The 23,439-nt window shown below is 41.8% G+C and overlaps 1 pseudogene; it reads left to right on the top strand.

The window, feature by feature from the left end:
• Positions 1-2,855: 2,855 nt before the first annotated feature.
• Positions 2,856-14,103, top strand: LOC132091983 (cholesterol 24-hydroxylase-like; annotated as a pseudogene).
• The last annotated feature ends 9,336 nt before the right edge of the window (positions 14,104-23,439 follow it).

Here is a 23,439-nt window from a genome sequence, read left to right as displayed (position 1 = left end):
TTGAAATATCGCTCTTAAGAGTACGCAGACTGTGTATGCACATGCTATGGCTGGCACTTTATTTAATGCATTTATCGAAAATATATTTGCATGATGAAGCATTGTTATCCGTGTTTCTGGTGTTTGTGTTGTGAAGGGATTGCTTCCTGTGGTCGTTGTCACATTAATGGCAAGAAGAGTATTTCTGTGTTGGCATGTGTTGTAAAGTATTTATTGTGTTTTCATCATACATTTGCTGACGCTTTGAACTGATCATCCATTCAGATGGTGCACTACCCAGAGTCCTCCAGGACACACTGACCTAAAAAGGGAAATCGTGTTCTAAACATCTCTTTAACAACAAAACAAGTTAATGTTTGCTGTTCATTATCATGTATACTTTATAATGATTTTGCATGTTGAAAATTCTATTAAAACAAATGCAAAGATGAGTTTGAAAATAAAATCTCTTGTTTCTTTCCATAAAATGCATGCGTCAGAGTTAACATCTGGATTAACTGATGCTAAGCAATAACACTCGTGGAGACTTTTTTGGCACTACAATGCAAATACCTGTCATTCATTTATATGAACAACCATCAATAGATCAGCGAGAGACTCATGAGAGCTGATGCCTTTGATAACTCTGTTTTTCCATTTGTTCAGTTTTAACTAGAAACATCAAGCAACTGGAAACTCATCTCTCCTGGCTATCTGCTTTTTTGTATTTGTGGAAATCTGTTTTCAGTTAGAAAATCTAAGTTGTTTGAGTGATGAGCGGGGTTGTGTGCCTTTCAGATGTCTTTTTAATTTCTGAATTTGAATTGTAATTAAATGAAGGTAGCAAGCACGATATAGAACTGTAATTTGAATTCAGAACAGGACTGACATTTAGGTGAGGATGGAGTTTTTCGTTCCTTGCCACTCTCTCCTCTGGGTTGTTTACTGGGGAGTTAAAGCATTATGTAACTTTTGGCAGGTCCCTGTCATTTCAAAATACAAGCTTCAAAACTATATTAAACTACATCAATCAAAATCTAAATAATTTTAACAAAATAAATAATTTTCAACCACAGTAAGGAATGACATCACAATATAGTAATTCTGCCTGAAATCAGAGATGCTACTAGTTAAAGTAGCCTATTTATTCTCAACATAATCGCTTGAAAGTTTCTGTTATATATTAATGTATAATATATCAAATATGAGCTAGTTTAAAAAGCCCAGGTGTATATCGGAGCATCAGACCTTTTCAGATTTTTCACCAATGACAATCTGTCATATTTGTCACATATTGTTTTATTATTTGTCTTATATTGTCACAATCAACACTACAATATAGCAAGATCTAAATCCTGAAGATCACTCTGATCATTGATTTATATTGTCATCGCCCAGCTCTAAAACATGCTAACTGGTGAAGCTAAGGCCTTATAGGCATTTATATATGTAAAGCTGCTTTGAAATGCTACACAAATAAATTTGAGTTACAGTATCTATACCACTAACTGATTTACATCCAAGTATTCTCCTCAGCATTCAGATAGATAGATAGATAGACAGACAGTTATGTCATGAATACAGAATAACACAAAATGCACCAGTATTTCAAATCAACATCAGAGGTTTGGGCTCTCCAGGCACCCTGCCAGTACTTGGTGACCTCTCTCAGGGCTACAGGAATCTAAAACTTCTCTGTTCGTTTGGCTGAGGAGCGCCTTCAGTACTCCCATCAGGGCCGGCCCTGACCAATTTGCTGCCCTAGGCAAGATTTTACCTGGTGCCCCATGCATCACAGCCCATTTCACCCTGTCATTGTGTTCATGATTTAGCATATATATATATATATATATATATATATATACACACACACACACACACACACATTACAGCAGAACTGTTTCCAACACTCATAATAAATCATCATATTAGAATGATTTCTAAATGATCATGTGATAGACCGGATGTCACATGTGACACTGAAGAATGGAGTAATGATGCTGAAAATTCAGCTTTGCATCACAGAAATGAATGATAATTTAAAGTATAATAAATTGAAAACAAATTATTTTAAATTGTAGTAATATATCACAATATTACATTTTTTTCTGTATTTTTGATCAAATAAATGCAGGCTTGATGAGCAGAAGAAACTTCTTTCAAAAACATTAAAAATAGTAATGTTTCCAAACTTTTGGCTTGTACTGTATCCCCTGCACAACTGTAGAGTAAAACATTAATAAAAAAGTGATAATAAAAAATGCGTCTTAAAACTGACATGATTGTACAAAATCACAGTCTGGGGACTCAGAACTCAGAACAACTGCTAACATTAAGTTTAAGGTAAAAATAACTGCCATGAAATTATAGTATCTTACTCCTATGCAATAAATTGTTCATTCACTACATCTCTTTACCTCTGTCTTTATCCTCTTCTCTTCTTTTTGGCACTGTATCTATCGCAGACTATGCTCATTTATAATGTGTCATGTAAATTCGGCCTTCCGTCACAATCAGGAAACTTTCACCGTGTCTAGAACTGGGGCGAGCTGCCAGGCCCGTTTCTACGAGCTGTGTGTTAACAAAAGCAGTGCTGTCTACATTGGATGCGGCGTCGGGCACGCTACACAACAAATTACCAACAACTGATCGTGCGCGCTCTGTTTCTGACGCACTTCAAGCACTCGATGGATAGGGGAAGATTGAAGAGCCGGACTTTTTTTTTTTTTTTTTTTTTTGCTTTATTTGGTAGTATTTCGAATTAATGATTTTTAAATAGTAGCCTATTATAAAAAAAAAAAAAAAAAAAACACTTGTTCACTCATTCTGGCGCCCCTATGGATGAGTGGCGCCCTTAGCATTTGCCTATACTGCCTATGGCGCGGGCCGGCCCTGACTCCCATGCTGCCTGCCACCCACTGAGACCACAAATGTAAGTGATACAGGCCACACATGCTTAAAACCCTCGTGAGTGGATGCCTGATTATAGCATTCATGAGTTTTTCTTTTCAATTAACCGGTTGTTTGAAGCCCGAGAACTGTGGTGATCTTTTCTAACACAGATAGAGGCCGTGTTCTACTTCAAACACATCAGAGGACATCTTGTGGTTTAGAATTAATCTAACCAAAGATTTAAAACCAATCCATTATGTCTTTCAGTTCACACCAGTATATCAATAACCGTTTCATTTTGATCTTTACTGCTGATGACATGTGAAGTGTTAATTAAATGCCAAACTAACCATTAGGCTGCAAGTCAAAAGTTGGCTCTGAATGATCAATGCACAGAATCATGTGACAAAACAAGAAAGGCAGCAGTCTCAATGGGAGCAGGTCAAACAAAAATGCATATGGTTAGGAACCTAACAAATATTTGTAATTAAAACTGAGACTGTTATGAAAGAATAACATTTTATTCTGATGTGGCAATAAAAAAAAAGTTATTACAAGTAGCTTACTGGTATATTGACAGTACAACAATAGCCTTTCACATCTGTTGCTATATATATATATATATATATATAGAGAGAGAGAGAGAGAGAGAGAGAGAGAGAGAGAGAGAGAGAGAGATATTACATATATGTTTACATTATTTTATTACTTTTTATTGTATTTTAGGACACTTTTTTTATTTCTCATCTTAAATCTATTTTTTATCTCCTATATTTTGCGGGGTTTTTTTGTTTGCCAATGCACAGACATTAACAGTATTAAAACATAAGTGATAAAAAGTTTGAAATACAGCACATACACACATCTATAGTTAATAAGGTTATCAGGCGCGACAAGTGCTTTGGCACACCGATTTTCTTTTGGAATGTAGGATTAGAAGAAGATTAATACTGCCCTCTATCGTCCATTTCTTCAGTGGTAAAAACAAAACACTTTTCTATAAACTCTTCAGAATATTTGTCATTTATAATTTGTATAGATATTTGTCTTATTTTAATTTGTTTTACTTGACTAATGTCTTGTTGATTTGAACTTGCACCTAGTTAGTGTTACGTAACTGATAAATCACATATTGCATAGATCTCTCTCTCTCTCTCTCTCTCTCTCTCTCTCTCTCACACACACACACACACACACACAAACATTTAGTAGAAAGCTCTCAGCGCTTGTGACCGTGTTTGTGTTTTTAAGGGCAGAAAAATATAGCCCTGTCTACAGGCTGACCAGTTTTAATTATGTTGTGATCAAAGTCCATTGTCCTTAGGCTACAAAGGTAAATATTTAATTTCATTACTGTTCGCAATCAAAAGACTCAAAATCTAATAAATAAAATTCTCTGCCCTGTAATTGTAGACAATCCTGATGCAATCTAAGTATACCAAAGGTCCCTTCGTCTACAAATGCCTCTTTAACTTGTTTGGAAAACTGTAAGCTTTAATTTAAGGCACATTACCACCCTTACCATCATCTAGAAATTTGTATGGTAGAGGCCCCAAATCAAAATCTGAGGTATGTGGCATTAGGTTCATGTTTGATAGCTTTAAATCCATCTACTATATGCCTTTATATATGTATTGTAATGGAGGAGACAGCACAGACATGAGGGGAGTGTCTTCTTGACTATAAGAAAATTAATCTTACCATTTCATGGATCTTCAGATATAATCTCTTTTGAGCTATGTCAAAATAATAAGAAAAAATATATACTAATGCAGGTATATAAACACATGATGGAAACTAATACATGTATAGAGGTAAAAATTGTGAACATTTGCCCTACTGTGTTATAAATGTGAGGAAATATTATGGACCTATTTTTACACCTCTCTGGTACAGGCAGTGTCGCATCATGGATCCAGCTTTTAAGAGCACGTGAGTCAAGAACATCTCTGAATTACTGAAATGAGATAGAGATGCACCTCAGCTGATGTTGTCTTATCCGTCAGATACTTACAAAGTTTGATGGGCACTTTTAACGAGATGTCTGAGCACCTAATGGACCATCTGGAGTAAATAGCCAACACGAAAACACCTACCATCATGCATAACCTGGTCAACTGTGTCACACTCGACGTCATTTAAAAGGTTTCACCCTTCTTCCCTCTAATTCAAAGGAAAGTCTAACACATGGAATATGAAATTAGCTGTTGATCAGCACTTAGTTGTCACATTTTCATCCACAGGCGGCTTTCGGTGTTGATTTGAATTTGTTCAAGCAAACTGACAGCCCCTTCCAGAAAGCAATAGATCAGTGTTTAAAGGGCATGGTGTTCTATCTCTGAGACCCATTTTTTACAAAAAGACAATTTATCCATAGATGTTTGTCATTCTAAATTAGTAGGGTTAATGCTATATAAACATTTTGTTGTTTTCATTTGCATGACCTCAGCTTTTTCCCAAGAATTGTAAGAACAAACTAAAGATGCAACTGAACTCCTTCGTAAAACGGGACAGAAATGGATACAAAAAAGGAAGACAGCAATAGCAAATGGAGAAGATGTCCCCAAAGACATTCTCACACAAATCCTCAAAAAAGCAGGTATGTGGGTCTTAAATAATTGAGAATAAAATGCTATGTGTGTTTTTTTTTCTTTTCACTTTGGTAAAACTTTGTGAATAATTAAAGCAGTTAAAGTATTAAAGTTCAAATACAAGTTAGCAAAAGTGCAACCAGAAGGAACAAAAAAAAGTTAACTGTTTGTAACTTTGTAACAAATTCCCTTACGCTATCAAAGCAAGAGAAAAATACTGCACGCAAAACATAAGGTAACGGGTGGATCTGATACCTACTGATGTAAATACAGTAACAGCTTACTTTCATTAAATAACCAATAAAGAAAAAATAAATAGCATAAGATCTACATGTATGTAGACTTGAATTAATTATATATTAACGAAAAAACAATGAAACATAAGTTCAACCAAGTGTATTAAGAGATATATCACATTATAATACCCAAACGGGCAACAACATGCGCTTATTTCACAGATAGAGGCATGGCCGCACTCCGACACAGCAAACAAACATTCTCAAATTATCTCACTCATTCAACCCTTAAAACCCCAATGTCCCCATGTCCCAGTGTCCTGGCCAGCAGACCGAATGTTCATTCAAGAGACATCAATTGTCCGTATGAAACTTCAGTCTCCTCCGCGAGAGGAAAAAAACACAGAGCAAAAATATAAGGCCAAGCGTGGCGAGAAGCCGCAGTCAATATATCCCCATGGACTTACGCAATCATGTGGCATCATTACCTTGAAGGAGAGGTATTTGATGTGTATACAAACCACAGCGCACTGGCCTGGGCATTCAACTGTCCCAAGACGTCATCACGGCTCACAAGATGGACTTTGCGTCTACAGGCATTCACCTTCCAAGTGCACTATAAAAAAGGCTGCTGTAATGTAGTTCCTGATGCTCTGTCCAGAGTTCCTCTTCCACAGGATGGGAGGTTATGTGTGGCAGTTGCAAAATCTTATTGGTCTGACCTACCTAAGTCGCTTCAGGACATCGGAAAAGCTCAGCAGACAGACCCTTTATGCCAAGATCTTGGTCACACTATTGGTCAGCATTCACCTGATCGCCTCCATTACCAGCAGCAGCAGGGAGTATTATACCGGGGTGTACCGTCTAAATATGGCGGCTTTAATTACCAACTGGTTGTTCCCGCTAACCTAGTTGTGGAGTTTCTGTTTTACTTCCACGACAGTCCGTTGGGAGGTCGCCTAGGAAGGATGAAGACCCTCCTGAAGATCTTGGAGGTGGCCTGGTGGCTCACAATTCACAAGGATGTTTGGACCCATGTCCGAGCTTGCCATATCTGTCAACAGTACAAGGGTTCGAATGAAAAGCCAGCTGGTTTTCTTCAATCGACAGAAGTCAAAGTCCCGGGGGAGATGATAGGAGTGGACTTTATGGGGCCATTCCCTCTCAGTAAAGCCCGGAATTCAGTTTTAATGGTGGTTGTCGACTATTTTAGTAAGTGGGTGGAACTGTTTGCATTGAAGGATGCCAAGACACCAAGGGTCTGCCAGATCTTGAAGAATGACATCTTTACACGTTGGGGGGTGCCTGCCTTCCTTGTGTCCGACCAATTCACTAGTCACTTATTATCCAGCCTGTGTGAATCATGGGGTGTTACCCAAAAGCTCACGACAGCATACCATCCCCAGACAAACCTTACGGAGAGGGTCAACAGGACCCTTAAGACTATGATGGCCTCCTTTGTAGGCGAACATCATCAGGACTGGGATCGGTGGCTGCCGGACTTCCGGTTGGCTATCAACACTGCTGTGCATGAGACCACTGGTGTGTCCCCTGCTAAGCTGGCTTTGGGGCGCAGTCTTAAAGGCCCGTTAGAACGCCTTATCCACAAATCTCCTGCACCCAATACATCTACATACCACACAGTACATTCACATACATTATTACTGAAGGAGGTCGAACGACATGTGGGAATGGCAAAAGCCAGACAAGCCAGGTACTATAATGCACGACGCAAAGATGTACACTTTGCAGTTGGGGATCTGGTCTGGGTTAGGTCACATCCTCTGTCTAAAGCCTCAGCTAAATTCTCTGCCAAGTTTGCACCCAAATGGTCAGGGCCTGTTAGGGTAGAGAAAAAACTAGGTCCTGTATACTACCGTGTTCGTTGGCTAACTTATAATCTGAAGGTGGATAACAATTGTGGTTGACTTGAAGCCTTTCTATGGTCCCAATAAGCCGCTGGCTGGGGGGGGGGTGTAATAGTCACCTATTTCTGCCTTTATGTACAGCTTTTTGAGGTGATGATAAACATGCTTTGTTGTATTGTTTTTTTCTTCAGATGGAAAAAAAGCATACTGTTGTATCAGATGCCTGTGGTGTAATCACGGACTAATATATGGACTTTTATTTGTTTTTTCATCTCATCATTGTTATGTCATGCAATATGGTTTTAAGGGGAATGGGAAGTGACGTGGAAAAAAAGAACTCCGGAGTCCAAACGGGAAAGAGGTCTGAGTTTAGCAGGCTCTGTGTAGCCTAATAGTTGCATGAAGAATTCATCAAAGGGTCTACTACCCTATTGATTTATGGATTCATTGACAATTGGTTTCTGGACTACCACAATTTCCCGTCGGCTACACAGAGCCCGAAGAAGACCTTGGATATGAAGACCTTGGAAAATTCACTTACTTGTCTCAGGTTGGTTGGAAAAGATGGTCTTTTACCTGTTACAAGCTCAAATGGTTTTATATCGATTTCTTTAAATGGTCTTTGTTTTATTGACTCAATACTGCAGGTGTTGAAGGAAACACTGCGTCTGTACCCAAACTGCTCCAGGGACCAGCCGTTGAAAATCTCAGGGAGCTGTGCTGTTATAGTGAGTATCTCCAGATTCCCAGTAAGATTGGTCCGTTCATTATGTAGCCATCATGGCACCGGTCCAGGGGTATATTTCTAGTTATATGACTGTAACCATGGTTCCCCAAGAGGGAACGAGACACTGCTTGGAAAGCTGTGGAAACACATCTGTCTGATCGTGTCTAGAAGCGCATGTGAAATCAGTCCAATGGAGTAGCGAGACATCATGGGTGGGGTGACATAGAGACCAGGAAACTTAAAAGCGCATCCAGAACAAAGAGTATTATCACTCACATGGATGCAGGGAGTATGGCAGTGCAACACAGAATCTCTTTTCCTCTCGGGGATCCATGGTTACAGTCATAAAATGAAACATTCCTCTTCAAGGGAACTTGTGCTGCGTCGAAACGCAGTGGGAATAATTTATAGAATCTGACAATTGTGAGCGAGGAGTACCAGTCCGCCACTTCACAAACCTTCTGCGGGGAGAAAAGCTTTAGAAGCCACCATACCTTGAGTTTGGTGCGCTCTGACCCCTGAAGGCAAAGGAATGTCAGAGGACTCATAAGCGAGGGAGATGGCCTCGACTATCCACCTGCTCAGTGTCTGCTTGGTCGCAGGGATCTCTTTCCAGACCAAAGCAGGTGAACAAATGATATTTTTTTTCTCCTGTGGACATAAGTGTCCAGTGCTCTCACCCAGACACATCAAATTAAGCTTTTCCTGGTCTGTATCTCTGAAGGGAGGCGGACAAATGGCCTGCAGTATTATGGGCTGTGGCACATTAGTGGGCACCTTTGGAATGAAACCCATCCTTGGGTGCAGAAAAGTTTCCACCATTCCAGGTGCAAACTCAAGACAAGACGGAGTGACAGAAAGTTCTTGAAGATCTCCTACTCTCTTAAGAAAATAGCAAGTAGTAATACTGTCTTAAGGTTCAAGAATTTTTTTCTGAGACCTCTTCAATTGGCTCAAACCGAGCTTTAGACAGTCCTTCCAAGACAACAGTGCAGCTTGCAGGCTTCAGCTGCAACACACCACAGAGGAAACGAGCCAATAGCAAGTTTCTTCCTAATGACTGATCACCCAAATGGCATGGTAGGCAGCTATGGTCGCCATGTACAACTTTAAGTTGGAGGGAGATAATCCTGCAGAGGATCGCTACTGCAGAAACTCCAGCACTGAACCAACCAGGCTATTAACTGGGTCCTGCTGTTGATTGCCACACCAAATATTTAACAGAGCCCACTTCAAGGTGCACTGTTTCCTTTTGGTGGGAGCTCTTGAATGGAGTATAGTCTCAATAACCTCAGTTGAGAGACCGGCTTTATATGAGTTGTGCCCCCTCAGAGGACACACCCATAGCTTCCATAACTCTGGGCAAGGGTGAAGGATTGAGCCCTCCACCAGAGACAGAAGCTCCCTCTTGACCGGAATCTCCCATAGTGACAATTTGAAAAGGGCCACCAGGTCCTAGAATGACACTTGGCACAACCAGAATTGGGCTATTAGTAGCAGACGAACCCCGTGCTAGTGGACTCTCTTCAGAACTCCTGGGAGAAAACAAAATCAGAGGAAATGTGTACAGACACAGCCTTATATACTTATGAGCCCACAGGATGATCTGGTGTACTAACTTGCAAAGTGGTCACGGCTGCAGATCTCCCCAATTGTTGATATATGAAACCACTGATCTGTTGTTTGTGTAAACAAGTGCATAATGGCCTCTAAGGTATGGGAGAAAGTGTTTCAATGCTTGATTACTCCTCAGCCCGTGAGGGATGCGTCCATCGTAAGCATTACATAATGACAAGGAGCTCCCAACACAGGACCTCAGGACAAGAACCAAGGTTTATTCCACATGATTAAGGCATGAAGGCATTAACATGTGACCCCTCTGGGAAAACCCCTTGGTCCTGAGCCACCACTGCAAGTCTCTCATGTACAGAGTCCAAAAGGTATCCCATTGGAGACCGCTGCCATCAGACCCAACAGTCTCTGAACCTGTTTTACAGTGTTTGACTGGCCTAGATTCACTCTGTTGATGGCTGCCTGCATTGTCGTCCAATTCCAAACCACTCCATGATAAATGGGCCTTTGTACTGGAGAGGCGTTCAGCATTAACCCAAGCTCTTTCATATGAAGAGCACAAAAATTTAAATTAGATTTTTACCTGCTTACCCCCAGGGCATCCAAGATGTGATGACTTTTGGTGCTTTTCCACTGCGCGGTACGGCATGGCACGGTTTGTGCTTCCACTGCAGTTTAGTATCGCTTTAGAGTTGGGGGGATTATTCATTTGTCATTATAGTTGCACCGCTTCTTCTGCCACGACTCATTAAAAAAAGTTAAGGAACGTACGTACTTTCTCAACAGACAACAAAACATTTTGGTTGTTAAAAAAAGGTGCGCTTGTTCAAAACAGTTGTGTTCAATCCTTCGCTGGCTGTCCTGATTTAAATCTAGCGTTTCTTTTGTTTGTGTTGCAAGTTCAGTCATGCAGGTAGTGAAGATTCTCTCTGCCCAATCCGCGATCAGCAGTTTACACACACGTTTTGGTAACGGTACGGTTCAGTTGGAATCTCAACCGAAGTGGTACTAAAAAAAGGACCAGGTACTGTACCCAGTGGAAAACCACCCAAAAGTGAACCATACCGAGCCATACCGTGCCATACCATGCAATAGTATGTCAAAAAAAACATACACAAACAAAACCAAATTAAACCCTGTGGCTTGTGATGATTTGTGTTTAATTTGGTTTTGTTTGTGTATGGCTTTTATGACCGTGTCCACGGATCGGGCTGTCAAGGCCGACTGGGGACTCCGTCGTTTTACTGGGGGACTTCAACGCCCACGTGGGCAACGACAGTGACACCTGGAGGGGCGTGATTGGGAGGAACGGCCCCCCTGATCTGAACCCGAGCGGTGTTCAGTTATTGGACTTCTGTGCTAGTTACAGCTTGTCCATAACGAACACCATGTTCAAGCATAAGGGTGTCAATCAGTACACGTGGCACCAGGACACCCTAGGCCGTAGGTCGATGATCGACTTTCGACGTTTCATCCGACCTCCGGCCGTATGTCTTGGACACTCGGGTGAAGAGAGGGGCGGAGCTGTCAACCGATCACCACCTGGTGGTGAGTTGGATCCGATGGCAGGGGAAGAAGCTGGACAGACTCGGCAGACCCAAACTTACTGTGAGGGTCTGCTGGGCACGTTTGGCCGAGTCTCCTGTCAGAGAGATCTTCAACTCACACCTCCGGCAGAGCTTCGACCGGATCCTGAGGGAGGCTGGAGATATTGAGTCCGAGTGGACCATGTTCTCCACCTCCATTGTTGAAGCGGCCGCTCGGAGCTGTGGCCGTAAGGTTTCCGGTGCCTGTTGAGGCGGCAATCCCCGAACCCGGTGGTGGACACCGGAAGTAAGGGATGCCGTCAAGCTGAAGACGGAGGCCTATCGGGCCTGGTTGGCTTGTGGGACTCCTGAGGCAGCTGACAGGTACCGGCAGGCCAAGCGGACTACAGCCCGGGTGGTTGTGGAGGCAAAAACTCGGGCCTGGGAGGAGTTCGGTGAGGCCATGGAGAAGGACTATCGGTCAGCCTCGAAGAGATTCTGGCAAACCGTCCGCCGCCTCAGGAGAGGGAAGCAGTGCCCTACCAACGCTGTTTACAGTAGAGGTGGGGAGCTGTTGACCTCAACTGGGGATGTCGTTGGATGGTGGAAGGAATACTTCGAGGATCTCCTCAATCCCGCTGTCACGTCTTCCATTGAGGAAGCAGAGGCTGAGGGCTCAGATGTGGACTCGTCCATCACCCAAGCTGAAGTCACCGAGGTAGTCAAGAAACTCCTCGGTGGCAAGGCACTGGGGGTGGATGAGATCCGCCCTGAGTACCTCAAGTCTCTGGATGTTGTGGGGCTGTCTTGGCTGACACGTCTCTGCAGCATCGCGTGGCAGTCGGGGACGGTGCCTCTGGGATGGCAGACCGGGGTGGTGGTCCCTCTTTTTAAGAAGGGGGACCGGAGGGTGTGTTCCAACTACAGGGGGATCACACTTCTCAGCCTCCCTGGGAAAGTCTATGCCAGGGTACTGGAGAGGAGAATCCGGCCGATAGTAGAACCTCGGATTCAGGAGGAACAGTGTGGTTTTCGTCCAGGCCGTGGAACACTGGACCAGCTCTATACCCTCTACAGGGTGCTGGAGGGTTCATGGGAGTTTGCCCAACCAGTCCACATGTGCTTTGTGGATTTGGAGAAGGCATTCGACTGTGTCCCTCGCGGCGGCCTGTGGAGGGTGCTCCGGGAGTATAGGGTCCGGGGCCCTTTGCTAAGGGCTATCCGGTCCCTGTACGACCGGAGCAGGAGCTTGGTTCGTATTGCCAGCAGTAAGTCAGACTTGTTCCCGGTGCGTGTTGAACTCCGGCAGGGCTGCCCTTTGTCGCCGGTTCTGTTCATTATTTTTATGGACAGAATTTCTAGGCTCAGCCAGGGGCCGGAGGGGGTCAGGTTTGGTGACAACACGATTTCGTCTCTGCTCTTTGCGGATGATGTTGTCGTGTTGGCCTCATCAAGCCAGGACCTTCAGCATGCACTGGGACGGTTTGCAGCCGAGTTTGAAGCGGCTGGGATGAGAATCAGCACCTCCAAATCCGAGGCCATGGTCCTCAGTCGGAAAAGTGTGGCTTGCCCACTTCAGGTGGGTGGAGAGTTCCTGCCTCAAGTGGAGGAGTTTAAGTATCTTGGGGTCTTGTTCACGAGTGAGGGAAGGATGGAACGGGAGATTGACAGACGGATCGGTGCAGCTTCTGCAGTAATGCGGTCGATGTACCGGTCTGTCGTGGTGAAGAAAGAGCTGAGCCGCAAGGCAAAGCTCTCGATTTACCGGTAAATCTACGTTCCTACTCTCACCTATGGTCATGAGCTTTGGGTCATGACCGAAAGGACAAGATCCCGGATACAGGCGGCCGAAATGAGCTTTCTCCGCAGGGTGGCTGGGAGATCCCTTAGAGATAGGGTGAGAAGCTCAGTCACCCGGGAGGAGCTCAGAGTAGAGCACCGTATACATTGAATACTATTCACTACTGCGCATCTCCACATCGAGAGGGGTCAGCTGAGGTGGCTCGGGCATCTGTTCCGGATGCCTCCTGGACGCCTTCCCGGGAAGGTGTTCCGGGCACGTCCCACTGGGAGGAGACCCCAGGGAAGACCTAGGACACGCTGGAGAGACTATGTCTCCCGGCTGGCCTGGGAACGCCTCGGTGTCCCCCCAGAAGAGCTGGAGGAAGTGTCTAGGGAGAGGGAAGTCTGGGGTTCTCTGCTTAGACTGCTGCCCCCGCGACCCGGCCCCGGATAAGCGGAAGAAGATGGATGAATGGATGGGCTTTTATGACTCTCAAACTGTGATTTCCATCCACTTATATTATATGACTGACAGACTGCAATGGTTTGAGTTAAAAATCTTTGTTTGTGTTACATGTCAGATTCTTGTAATTATGGTATTTACGACATGAACACACTTTTATATTGTGACATTATGGCAATTGTTTTACTTTTAGAACACACAGACTCGTGTGGTGGATTCCTTTAGATGTTTGACTGATACTTTGTTGTCCAAGTACCAAATTTGCTGTGATCTTGACCACTCTGTCATATTTCTATATTCAGATGGAGGCAAAGGTTGTGCTTGCCAAACTGCTTCAGAGATTTGAGTTCAGTCTGGTTCCTGGACAGTCTTTCGACATAAAAGACACAGGAACTCTACGGCCCAAGAGCGGTGTGATCTGCTACATTAAACACTGCTCATAGGACATGTTTATGGCCCTTGTTTTGTAGCAATTATTGTGTACTTATGCCTTATCTTATATTATTCAAACATTAACCAAACAAAGAGTCTCATCATTGCGAGAGTTTTTTGTCAGCATGACATCAGAGCAAGTCAGACCACACTAGGACACATTTCTAACCGGCGTGAATCTTGTGGTGATCTGTTCTCCTTTTGTGTTTCCTCTCATTTTTTCCTTATTTGCAATGATGATACAGTGTTTTGGAAGTAATAACTGCAAGTTTTATAACTGTCCTAAATCAAAAATAAGTCTACTACTATTTTATTAACCAATTGCTGTCATGGTTTCGGTTTTCCTTCTCTTCCTCCCCCTCCTCTGCTGGTTATTTTGCCACACTCACTCACCTCTTCAGCTGTTCCTCATTATCTCTCCTCCTAATAGATTCACACCTGTTCTCTCTTTTCCTTAATCATCCTGGCTATTTCTTGTTCCCCGTGTTTGTGCTCTCTGCTTGATTATTTCGTTTGCTGTACATGTAGAAGCTTCACAACCATCTCGTTCCTGTCCTGTCTTGTCGTGTCGGATCCTACCCTGCCTCTCGTACTCCAGTCTCAGGTCAGATCTTATGGTGCCTTGAGTTAACCTGTTGCTCTGCTCTCTGTCCAGCCCTGCTGGTGCTGACGAGTACTCTGGACAGTGACCTTACCCGCCATCTGAGTTAATCTTGAAAGCGGAGAGGAATTCCGCAAGACGCCAATCTCCGCACCCAGCCCGAGCGCCGGCCCGACCCCTCTGTTTGCTGATTCTTGGAGAGACTTTGTGTTTACCTTTTGGGTACCGGTTCATCGGCTGCTTTAGTTGGTTTTACCGAAGGCTGGTTATTTGTTACGCTACTCAATTAAAGAAGTTTCTTTTTGCATAATCGCTCTTGGGTCCTCGTCTTTCCACACCACAAATTGCAATCAAACTTTATTGACACCAGACCATTTTAATAGTAATTTTAAAAGTCTGACATGTTAGCCTTCTCAGTTTGAAGAATGCTTATAAGGTAGCCTTTGTTTCATAACTTTCATCTGTGTATTTTGAAGGCTGCATCCTTTACATCCTCAAATCACCTACAATCCTTTTCACATATTCCAAATGACATTTAAAATGTTGAAAGACAGTTGAGCACTGATCTCATCTAAGATTTTTATGAAATGTAAGAAATAATAAAATCATGTTCATGTATTCACGTTTTCATTAATTTTTTTTTATCAATACATTTCTTTCACATACCATATAGAAAGCATGTCAGTACATTGTTACTGGATAATTATGACTAGTTTTTTTTTTCTCTATTTGGGTAAAGAAAATTACCAAACCACGCAGAACAGTTGTCCCTAAGCAACACAGAGAGTTTTTTTTAATTTGGTAAGTCAATGATTCAATGACTACATAAACTACATTAAAGAATTATACTATAATTCATTTATTAAGACATGTCGCCAACTAGGTTTAGTTTTTTTTTTTGTTCAAATATCCCATGGGAGCCCAAGAACCCACAGAAAAAAAAAAGATATTCTACGTACTGGAAAATCTATGATTGGTGGATCTCACATCAGGTCACTGTGGATTGTAATACACAAAACTGGTTCATTGAAGTGGCTAGTTAATGGAGTTTTGTTTGTTCCATTCCCAAAATCAGCTTGTAATCTTGGAAAATTAAAACATTGAATACGACTTGTCAATTACTATGCTTTCATTTCATACTTCAATGAGTCTGTGTTTTAAACGTTAAACGTCTGTAGCTTCTTGATAAATCTTCTTTATATGGGCAGTTTTCATTATCAGCAGATCCAGTTTAGGCGATCACATGAGTTTTATCCCAGACAGCAACATAGTTTGGGCCTAGATCAGGCTCATATGTGGGCCGGATCTGGGCCAAAACTGCTTGCTGTGTGGGATGGCAAAAAGACAATTTGAACAAAGACAGAAATTACAGTTCTGCAGATCTACAAAAGAGTAAACATCTATACGTAATGTAGAGGCTTCATCCTGTAGGCTATACTCTGTTGATTTCAATTATGTTTGGATTATTTATTTTATTTGAAAAACAAGAGTGTGCTGCTGAATGGAATCTACATGAATCTCCAGCTTCAAAGCGCTGATGACAATGTAATAGTAAGTGACAATGTGATATCCAGCCAATGTTAACTTTATTATGAGAGAACACAAGAAATGAAGGGTGAGCAGAAACATACATAAGTGCCGATGAATGAATTATCTCATCATTTATGGACCACGAAAGGATTTGCCCAAAAGTTGAGACTGAACTGAACCGTCTCACTGAACTTGGTGTATAGTCTCCTGTACAGTACAATGAATGAGCTGCTCCAATATTCCCTGTTGTAAAGAAAGATGGATCTGTGCACATCCGTGGCAAATTTAAAATGACTGTAAACCCCACCGTATACATTGAATACTATTCACTACTGCGCATTGAAGACATGTTTGCTTCATTAGCAGGAGGACAGTGTTTTAATAAATTAGACCTATCTCATGCTTGCCTTCAGATGAGGGTTGAAGAAGAGTCCAAAGCAGATTCTTGTAATTTCACCTCAGAAAGGTCCATTCCAATATAATTGTCTTCCATTTGGGAACACTTTAGCGGCAGCCATGTTCCAGAGAACTATGGACCACATATTACATGGCCTACCAAATGTCCATTGTTACCTTGATGACATTCTGGTAACTAGGCGGACCGAACACCTGCACTATAAAAATATACAGTATAAAAGTATTTTCAGGTGAGTTCCTGTTTTCATTCTGCTATGCAGTATGTGTTGAGACATATATTATAGTGGAGAGAAATGTTATAGGCTACCTCTGTAGTAAAGTTTAAACAAGTATAAAATTACACATAGGCAACCTACTGAAAGAATTAGGCTAATCAAATTACATAAATAGTCAAGTCACCTTTATTTATGTAGTGCTTTTAACAATACAGGTTGTGTCAAAGCACTTTACAGTATTAAATAGGGAAATAGTTTGTCAATAATGCAAAATGTCTATTGTACACCGACCGTTCGCATGGCTGTCTGTAAGCACGCTTGACGACGAAAATGACATAATACAGACTGTGCAGACGGCCAAAGTATATTTAAGTTTAAGCAACTTAATTATGATTGGTTTATAAACATTATTATTATTATTTAAATATTATTCACTTCACAGTCATGTATTCTAATGCTTGGAATAAACGTGCATTAGTAGTTGTAACAAATTAAACCTTCATAATCATCGGGAAGAAGGATGCGGGAACCGGTGGACAAAGATTTAATAATGACAAAATAAAGACAAAACAGCGCGTCAGCCCGTCACGGACGACTGACGCGCACAAATAAAAACCAAACACAACTAAAACCCAGGCCTGGTCCTCTCTCATCCTACACGGTCGTCGCTCCTCTTTTATATCCTTCCATCTCCTCCGTGGGACGAGAGACCGATGGGTAGAGCAGGTGTCGCTCATTTCCAATCACTCCACCGGCCTCGCTCCTGTTCCCACGTCTCTCATCACATACGTCACTCATCACATACCCCCATCGTCCCTCGCAGACCGGGGGGTACCCTCGAGACTGCGCTCTACCCCCCCCCCCCCCTCCTGGGGGGACCACTCACGGGGACCTGGGGGTAGGACAGACGAGGCGAGAGAAAAGGAGATGGAAGGATGAGGAGCAACAGAGACGACAGAGGGGAGAGAGGAGAAAAAAAAAATCAGATTCCCAGACGCACTGCTACTCGGCCCTCCACCAGCTGGGTGATCTCCTCCGCGGTGCCTGGTGGTGGCACTGGACGGCCCTCGGCAGACGGCACGACACTCCTCCGCCGCCCGGTGGACAGCGACGGCTCCTCCGGTTTTGGGCAGCCGGCAGGAGTCCCCCGTTCCTTGCTCCTCCCCGTTCAGGCGGATGGCAGCAGGCTCCGGCTCTCTGGCGAACGGCGCCGACTCCTCCGCTCCCTCACGGACGGCAGCCGCCCCTCCACATCACGGGCGGCCGACAGCGAGCTCGCCCGGGAACTCACTCCAGCCCACCGCCTCGAGCGTCCATGGCGGCACACTCCCTCTCCTGCTCGATGGCATCGCGGATTCACCACAGTGGCGAGAGATCTTCAGCAGCGCGTCCCCTTCTTCTCCTGGGTTTCGGCACCACTGTAACAAATTAAACCTTCATAATCATCAGGAAGAAGGAGGCGGGAACCGGCGGTCAATCAAATAAGATTTAATAATGACAAAATAAAGACAAAACAGCGCGTCAGTCGTCCGTGAGGGGTCCGCTGTTTTGTCTTTATTTTGTCATTATTGAATCTTATTTGATTGTCCGCTGGTTAACACAAATAAAAACCAAACACAACTAAAACCCAGGCCTGGTCCTCTCTCATCCTTCACTGTCGTTGCTCCTCTTTTATATCCTTCCATCTCCTCCGTGGGACGAGAGACCGATGGGTCAAGCCGGTGCCGCTCATTTCCAATCACTCCACCGGCCTCGCTCCTGTTCCCACGGCTCACGGCCCCGTCCCACTCGTCACAGTAATATTTTGTTCGATGCACCCTCTTGTGGCCTCAGGAGAGAAGCCAAAAGCTTTTCATCACCCTAACTGAAATTATGCATTTTAAATTTGAATATAATTTGAATTTTGATAATATTTATGTACAAAATTCAGCCATTTTGACAGCCCTAGTAGAGGTCATCTCAAGTTGTTTTTATCAACCCTCTGGGCTGGATTCGAGTGACTGCAGTGACCCTCTGATCTGGATACAGACGGGATCTTGTGGCTATGGTGATCTCGGAATAAGAAAGAAACAGATTAATATTAGCGTAGATGCAATTCTTCTAACGATGTAGCAAGTACTTCGGGTGTTATGGGAAGTTTTCCTGGTTCCTGTTGTCCTAATTAATGCAGCCTTAAAATCCTTTAACAGATTTGAATATTAGAAATGTAATAGTGTGTTATGTGTAAGCCAGGTTAAAGAGATGGGTCTTTAATCTAGATTTAAACTGACAGAGTGTGTCTGCCTCCCGAACAATGTTAGGTAGGTTATTTTGGAGTTTGAGTGCCACATAAGAAAAGGATCTGCTGCCCGCAGTTGGTTTTGATATTCTAGGTATTATCATATTGTTTTGAGAATGCAGCGGATGGGGAGGACAATAATGCAATAAGAGCTCATTCAAATACTGAGGTACTAAACCACTCAGGGCTTTATAAGCAAGATTTTAAAATATATACGATGTTTGATAGGGAGCCAGTGCAGTGTTGACAGAACCGGGCTAATATGGTCATACTTCCTGGTTCTAGTAAGAACTCTAGCTGTTGCATTTTGGACCAGCTGCATTTTGGACCAGTTTGTTTGTTAAGCATGCAGAACAACCACCCAATAAAGCATTACAATAATCTAACCTTGAGGCCATGAATTATCGTTTCTGCGTTTGACATTGAGAGCATAGGTCGTAGTTTAGATATATTTTTTAGATGGAAAAATGCAGGTTTAAAAATGCTAGAAACGTGACTTTCAAGGGAAAGATTTCTATCAAATAGCACACATACTGTAGGTTCCTAACTGATGACGAAGAATTGACAGAGCAGCTATCAAGTCTTAGACAGCATTCTAGGTTATTACATGCAGAGGTTTTAGGTCCAGTAATTAACACCTCTGTTCTTTCAGAATTAGTAAGAATAGAGTAAGAAATTACACTTCATACAGATTTTTATATTGACTATGCATTCCTTTTTTTTTTTTTTTTAATGGTATGTTTTGCTGTGGCCACAAAGAAATAAAGAGCTGAGTATAATCAGCATAACAGTGAAAGCAGATGATTTCTCCCCAGGGTAACATGTAAAGTGTGAAAAGTAACGGCCCTAATACTGAGCCTTGTGGTACTCCATACTGTACTTGTGATTGATATGATACCTCGTTATTCACTGCTATGAAATGCTATTTGACTGGAAGAGACAGTACAACAGTACAGACGTGAGGGGAAGTGTGTCTCCTTGATGGTATGTCTAGAGACGTAAGGTTCTGTTTGTGTGTGTTCAAGCTTTGCTGTTTCTCTCTTCATCCCTGTCTCTCTTCATAGGAGAAATGGTTTCCACCTGGTTCAGCTAATCAATGCCCTGCTGTGATTGGATGCTGGGAGTATTTAAGCTGCAAACACCATCAGAGCCATGTTGGGGAGACCTGTGATAGAATATGGAAGTGTAGTGTTTAGATCAGCGTCGAAAACATCAATAAAGAAACTAGAAGTTATTCAAAATCAAGCACTGAGAATCTGCTGTGGGGCTATAAGGATCTCTCCAGCTTGTGCAGTTCAAGTGGAGATGGGTGAGTTACCTCTAAATTTACGATTTAAACAGTTGATGATGAATTATTGGGCAAACCTAAAAGGTCATAATGAAAGAAGGCACCCAACAGTAAAGTATCTAAACCCATGTTGGGAAAGTGCAAAGGGAAAGGTAGAATGTTTTGCTTGGGCATCAGGAAAAATAGCAATTGAAATGGAGTTACAGGAGAGAAAGTTCAGTCCTACTGTCCCTTATCCAATCACGCCACCTTGGCTGTTTCCACCATTAATTGTTGACCTACATTTTCAAGAGGAAATAAAAAGACATAAAGGGGAGGGCAACTGGGCAGAGGTAGTGGATGACAGACTAAGGTCTGTATATAAATCTTTTATAGCAGTATTCACAGATGGATCAAAGGATCCTAAGAGTGGTCTTACTGGGTTTGCATTCACTATTCCAGAGTTGAAGATAAGTATTAAAGAAAGAACTTCTGATCATCTAACAGTGTTTACGGTTGAGTTGTTAGCTATTTTAACGGCATTGCAGTGGATAGAACAAAATAAAATTGGTAAGGTTGTGATATGTTCAGATAGCTTATCTTCATTGATGTCTCTACAGTCTTTATCATCTAATAACAGACTTGATATTGTATATGAAATGTATGAAATAATGTTCAGACTTCAGTATATAAAAACAGAAATCAGAATTATGTGGATTCCAGCTCATAGGGGGATTGAGGGGAATGAAGCTGCAGACGCGTTGGCTAAGCAAGCTCTGAAACATGATAGAATTATGGAAGTAGCATTTAGTAAAGCTGAAAGTAAAGCAAAAATAAGGAATAATATTATGAAGGAATGGTAGAAACAATGGGATGAAGGGACGTCATTTATACAATATTAAACAAATGGTAGGAAGAATGAAATCAATAGGTGGACATACAAGAGAACATATAATTATTTCGAGGTTGCGATTGGGGCATACTGGGTTGAATAAAACAATGCATTTATTGAAAAAACATCCATCAGGTATGTGTGAGTGTGGAATGGAAGAAGAAACAGCAGAACATGTGATTAGCCAATGTGTCAAATATGAAAATCAAAGGATAAAATTAAGAGATGAATTAAAGAAATATGGAGGGAACACATTAAATCTTAAAAACCTGTTTAAAGTTGGAGATCAGATATATAAAGCTTTGTGGGTTTTTTTTAAAGAAACTGGTTTAATGAAAATAATTTAAGTTCTTGGGGATTATTGTATTAATGTATTCATTGGTTTCCTTAATGTTATAAAGGGAGTTATTAATATTTTTTTTTTTTTTCTCCTGAAGTCAATATTATCTGACTGCAGATACATTTCTGGTCCACACTCCAGCACAGTAGGGGGCGGATATGCATCTTAAACGTTAGTTGCCACCCGCCATTATAAATACAAGAAGAAGAAGAGCCATGTTGGGGATTAGGGAAGTTAAAATATCCAAGGCAGTAATATGTTCAGATTGTAGTTCAGCTCTAATAAGTTTGAAGGAGATGAAATCAGAAACAAGACAGGATATGGTAATAGAGATAATTCAAGAATTATATTCAATCAAACAAGCTAGTTTAGAGGTACAGTTTTTGTGGGTTCCAGCTCATATTGGGTTGAGAGGTAATGAGGAGGCTGATGCATTAGCAAAAAAGGCAATAAAACGAGAAATAGTAAATATACAGATTTTATTTAGTAGGTCAGAAATTAAGTCAATTATTAAAAAGAATATTCTGAAAATATGGCAGCAATATTGGGATAATGAAATAAAAGGTAGACATATGCATCAAATACAGTCAATAGTGGGTAAAGGAAGAATATCAGGTAGGAGTAGATATGAGGAGAATATAATTACAAGATTAAGATTAGGGCATACAAGATTGAATAGTACATTGCATTTAATAGGTAAGAATCCAACAGGTTTATGTGAGGCATGTGAAGTTAGTGAAACAGTTGAGCATGTAGTAATGCACTGCAGGAGATATAATGTAGAAAGGAAAGAGTTGAAGAAGGAATTAAATAATATGAGTTAAGTTTACAATTAAAAATGTATTAAAGTCAGATAGGAGTATAATAAATTTAATGGTAGAATATTTGGGAAATACTGGGTTAAATAAGCGTATTTAAATGAGTTTTTTTTTTTGTCATGGTGGCTGAGAGTAGACGGAGGAGCTGAACACGCAGCGCCGGATGAAACTCTATGAAGCCTCTGTGCGGGTAAATAAGGAGAATTTATGTTGATTGAGAGGTTATAGTATAGGAAGTGTCAATGGTCCATTTCAAGATAGGTGGCGGTAATGCACATATTTGTCTGTGATCCGCCGTAAAAAAGCAAGAAGAAGAAGAAGAGCCGTGTTGGTGGTGGCTTGACTGTGTGCAGCAGTTTTGAGGTCCCATCTTCAACCCAAGACCTGATACTTTGTTGAAGCCAGTAGTTAACCGTGTATCTCTACCTTATATTGCGTGTGCTACTTATTGAAGTATTCTCTTTTTAGTCTCTTTCTATTACACTTGATGATTGAGATTCAAAAGGCAGAAGTGAGCGTTATCCTTAATGATTATTCGTTGTATGATTTAATTCATCTGTTTTTCCTCTTGGTTTATTTGAAGTCTGCTTGTTAAACTGTTATTTCTTTATTTGTGGGATTAGTAGGGAGGTGGGTGCCATTTATTTAGAATTTGACATTTTTCTCCTGTTTATGGTAGTAAGGGAGTTCGCTTATTTTGCTGTACGTTTGTTGTTTTGGCAATACCCCCTTCTGATTTTGATACCCCTTTTTTGCCTAATTTGTAAATATTTTCTTTAATGAGATAACTATGTGGTTATTATGTTATGGGAAGAATTAAAATGATGATTAACACTTGTTAATGTGTAGACATACATTAGCTGTATATTAATGAAATGTCATGGTGTAACCTCAGCAAACTGCTTCAGAGATTTGACTTCAGTTTGGTTCCTGGACAGCCTTTCGACATTAAAGACACAGGAATTCTACGGCCCAAGTGCGGAGTGATCTGCTACATTAAACACTGCTCATAG

This window comes from Carassius carassius, chromosome 18 (assembly GCF_963082965.1).
Source record: "Carassius carassius chromosome 18, fCarCar2.1, whole genome shotgun sequence".
NCBI classification, from domain to species: domain Eukaryota; kingdom Metazoa; phylum Chordata; class Actinopteri; order Cypriniformes; family Cyprinidae; genus Carassius; species Carassius carassius.
The sequence above is the reverse complement of the archived record's forward strand: the minus strand, read 5'-3'. Positions and strand labels throughout refer to the sequence as shown.